This window comes from Engraulis encrasicolus, chromosome 1, assembly GCF_034702125.1.
Source record: "Engraulis encrasicolus isolate BLACKSEA-1 chromosome 1, IST_EnEncr_1.0, whole genome shotgun sequence".
Classification (NCBI taxonomy): Eukaryota; Metazoa; Chordata; class Actinopteri; order Clupeiformes; family Engraulidae; genus Engraulis; species Engraulis encrasicolus.
In genome coordinates this window covers 19,338,469-19,343,102 of record NC_085857.1, presented here as the reverse complement: position 1 = coordinate 19,343,102, position 4,634 = coordinate 19,338,469, and the positions used below count along the sequence as shown (strand labels likewise).

Sequence of the window (4,634 nt, the reverse complement as noted above, 5' to 3'; positions counted from 1 at the left end):
AATGGCGGCCATTTTCCAAGATGGCCGCTAAAAAAGACCCCAGAAATTGATTTATTGCATAGAATTGACCTAGCAAATTATGATACAAGCATGAAACTTGGCAGGTATGTGCTTAAGACCAATACAATCAAATCTGCCTGATTGGCCACTTGAAATGGTGGCCATTTTCCAAGATGGCCGCCAAAAAAGGCTCCAGAAAATTGATTTATTGCATAGAATTGACCTAGAAAATTATGATACAAGCATGAAATTCAACATGTATGTGCTTACGACCAATACAATCAGATCTACCTGATTGGCTACTTGAAATGGTGGCCATTTTCCAAGATGGCTGCCAAAAAATACTTCAGAAATTGATTTGTTGCACAGAATTGAGAAAGGAAATTATGATACAATCAAGAAATTTGACCATTATGTGCTTAAGACTAAAACAATACATTCTAACGGATTTCCCAGTTTAAATGACTGCCGTTTTCCAAGATGGCTGACAAAAAAATACCATAGAAATTGATTTGTTGCAAAGGATTGATCAAGCAAGTTATTATGCAAGCATCAATTTAGGCATGAATGTGCAAAAAAACAACAATACAATCAAATTTACCTGACACAACACTTGAAATGGAAGCCATTTTACAATATGGCTGCTAAAACACTGAATTTAGCCCAGAAGTGAGCAAGAAAATGATGATACAAGTATGTACATTTCTGTGTTTGTGCTTACGAGCAATATAATCAAATCCCCCTCATTTGTTACTTGAAAATGTTTTAAAGATGGCCATCAAAGAGGGCACTAGAACTTCATTAATTGCAAATAAACAATCAGTATGTTTGAATTTCCAATTAATTCATCATAGAAGAAAACATAATCAAGCAGAAAGGCACATAACTATAGGTTACTAAGGGTAACCCCGGTTCTCTGAGGGATATGAACGAGACATCTACACTACACCCTTAAAAATGATGGGTTGAAAATAACCCAATTCTTACTACCGTGCTGGGTAACTATTGGACCAACCTCGCATTGGGTTGTATTTATACAATGAATTGGGTTATAAATTTCAACCCAACAGGTTGAGTAAAACAATTAACTCAAATGTGGGGTTATTTCTAACCAAACCGTTATATTGAATGTACTTCATTGTTGGGTTATTACATCATATCCTATATATGGGTTATACAGCCCCAATATTCTGTTTAAATTACTTAATTATGAAGTTAAATTTACCCAATAAATGTATCACTTATTATATGTGACACAGACTGTGCAAAATAAGCACACCAGTTTGTGCAATACATTGATTTTATTGTCCCATTTTGTTTTCACACTTTTCAACAAAGATGATTGCATTTAAATATAAAATAGAGCAATATAACAGACATGTTATCATACAGTCAAAAAAAGGCAGGAAGGGATATTATTCAAAAACATGGACAAAAAAATGGAAAAATGATAGGGTAACAACACACTGGGAAACACTTTCAAGCATTGCACATTATGGAAAACTCATTATTTACTAATATAGAAAAATAACATAGCCTACTTTTTCAATATACACTTTCAAAGTTTACAAAGAAGACCCATGTTGAAAGTGAAGGGCATTATGCCTTCAAGTTGTTTCTAGGAGCACATTTTTACTTGGGAATAGAATGGGGAAAGGTTATATGAGAACCTCAATGTTGATACAGAGATTAATAAATGTGTTTGTAAGACTGCTTTGTGACAGTACCTAAACACTAGAAACAACCAAATAGCTGAGGTCATTGTAGTGTCACCATGAATTTGCTGTATTGATGTAAACCAGGGGTGGGGAACCTATGTCTGGAGGGCCGTTTGCGGCCCTTGAGGCCGTTTTATCCAGCCCCTGAGACAATTTTAATATTATGCAGCTTCATATGAAATATGGCATATTTTGTAAAAGAAACATTTGCAATACAATGAAAGTTATATTCAGGGGACATATAGAAGTTAAGGTCTGTTTTAAGGTGGCTGCATTCCATATAGGCCTAGAGTGCAGGGGGAAATCCTACTTGGTTTGTGTTAATTGTACGGCCCTCGGAGGACTTTCACGGCCCTCAGAGTAATTTGAAGTGGCCCTTCAAATGAAAAAGGTTCCCCACCCCTGGTGTACACTTACAATAATACACAGTGTTTCCAAAACCAAATGTGTAGAGCAATGCATTCTGTGTAGAATTTGCAATAAAATCTTAGCTGGGTGTCCCTTTTAAAGGACTGTGCGCATTGAAGCTGGAATTGCTGCCTCCGCCTCCTGGGTACAGAAGCCTCGTCAAAACTCTCTCGGCCTCTGAATGAAAAGAAAAACACACATGCGACATAATCATTTAGTTACAAAATTATAAAATGATGATGACATTGCAAGACAGGTCAGACCATCTGTGAAATAAATGGCTAAATAAGAAAGTGTTAGCTAGTAAAGAAAGTGTTGGCTATTAAAAACAAATATCAGAAAACAAAAATGCTTCTGATATGAGGATCCAATTGAATGAGGTCAAATCACTAGCAATGAAACTCAATTTGGTCAAGGCTTAAGTGTATAAGGATGCACTAGTGGTAGCCAAACTATTGCAACATGGACAAAACAGTGACTTACCCACAGTAGGCTAGTGCTGCACAATGAAGAATGCCTCCTTTCTTTCAGCAACATCCAAGCAAATAGCCTAAAAAAAATGGTGAGAAACACATTTGAAATTATTCTAACTGAATAATAGGCCGCATCCATTTAGTTGCAGCAAAATATATTTTTAAGTAGGCTATGCTCATCACATTACACCAAGGAGGTCTATCATTGCATTACACCAATGTCAATACATTATTTTTCTTTGAAAAGCACCGTATTCGCTTTGGCCTGCCCACACCGAAAACTATAAATAGGGCCCACTACTCACGGCAGTCAGTCGGTGCACTGCACTGTGACAGGTGACAGCTCTGTTCAGTCCTGGACGTCTCCTTCCTTCTTTTCATAGCTGCAATCATATAGCAAATAGAAAGCCACATTGTTGTTAAACCAGAGGTAGTAGCTATACCATGCTCGCTGACATACAGTGTTAACCGTCCTGACAATGTCTGCATATCGAAGCCCAATTCGCGGACGTCCAGGCTTATCTGAAAAGCTGGTTCTAAAACCACACAGACTAGCAATCAGCCATGAACTAGCCTACCTTGAGCAGAGCTGCAGATGCCAGCAGCAATAGTCCAACTGAATAGGGATACACGGCACGTCCGTATTTTCCGTTGTTGTTAATTTCTCTAACTTGTGCTGATTTGTGCTACTTATTCCACGCGAACTCGCGGCAGAGAGTTGATAATATTTGCCCGCCGAGAGACCAACTTCAGAGCGGCGGCACTGCGGCCAGTTATTTGTGTCGAGAGTTACCGTGGAAACCAAAAGACGGTTGGACACAGATTGAAGTTACAGGCGAGTTTCGTGAAATTAAAATTCATCCCATCTGGTTTCAAGACGAGATTCATTCCAGTGTTTCTTATGATTAGTTGACTCCATTTCCATTGCTTTAGGTAATTGAGAGTAACCAACGGTTTAGGTTTGTGTAGAGACTACCTTGGGCAACGGTCTTCTTATTCTATGGGTTCATACTTCATAGATCGATCGTATGGAAGATAAGAAATGCGTTGGATGAACGAATGGCTATCACACATCTATCAGCTTTAGGCAGTTAACTAAAGTTAGCTGGAGACAAAACAGTAAAAACACATTACAAACCTTCATTTTTGTTGAAGACTCCGGTCAGTTCACTTCTTCCAGGGCGGGCAGGGATCTGCAGGGAACTCTGATTTCAAACGTAGCAGGGCAACACAGTGTTGGGTACAATAAACCAGTGAGTTGGGTTATTGTGTAACCTAACTAATAACCCAATCAGCAGAGTAGCATAGATGTTCCCCACTGTACCAATATTGAGTTAGAGTAACCCAACACTGCATTAGAATAACCCAACACGTTTACCCAATAGCTGTTATTCAGCACTTGGGTTGACAAAACAACCCAGCATTTCTTAGTGTGTAAGGGTAATGCCATTTGCCAAAACTTGCTTTAAATCATGCCGTCAGACCAATGAGCTGCGCAGATGGGGATCAGGTGTGCCGGGCTCTGATCTTCAATCTGAGACAACTAACCTTTGAGCTTGTGGGTGAGTGTGGCAATCTGGCGAGATGTCTCGTTCATCTCCCTCAGAGAACCAGGGTTGCCCTCGGTGACCTATAGTTCTCTTTCGGTTGAATCACTCGACATCTTACTATGGGTATTGAAAAACTCCTGATTGCGTTGCCAGTTACCTAGAATGCGCAAGCAAAAGCCTGGCCGCAGCACAGACCCTTCCTGCCGATGCCCAGAGCTGTTGAAGGCGGAGAGGCAGCGTCCATCAACAGCGATAAGCGACACGGCTCGCCCAACAGCCGCCCCAAGGCCCAGGGGCCAGGGGCCAGGGGCCAGGGGCAAGAGCTGCACCCGAAGGGTGCACTTGGAAGAGCAGGGGAGGCAAGCCCCTAATCCCTCCAGACAGACACCAACCATGGGGAAAGTTGATACCAGTACCAACCTAGGGGTTAGGCAGGCACTTGACACCATCATTAGAGCAGGCACACCGCCCAGACTCGGCCTACC

The 4,634-nt window shown here is 40.7% G+C and overlaps 1 long non-coding RNA gene across 2 annotated transcripts; it reads right to left on the bottom strand.

Annotated features, from left to right (window-relative positions):
* Positions 1-2,067: 2,067 nt before the first annotated feature.
* LOC134448938 (uncharacterized) lies at positions 2,068-3,973 on the bottom strand. Of its 2 annotated transcripts, none has more exons than XR_010034875.1 (4): positions 3,738-3,973; positions 2,905-2,982; positions 2,610-2,676; positions 2,068-2,303 (listed from the first exon to the last, which is right to left on the bottom strand). It is a non-coding gene; the product is annotated as an uncharacterized LOC134448938 (long non-coding RNA). The 2 variants fall into 2 exon arrangements; XR_010034876.1 differs by lacking the exon at positions 3,738-3,973 and adding an exon at positions 3,178-3,457.
* Between the last annotated feature and the right edge of the window lie 661 nt (positions 3,974-4,634).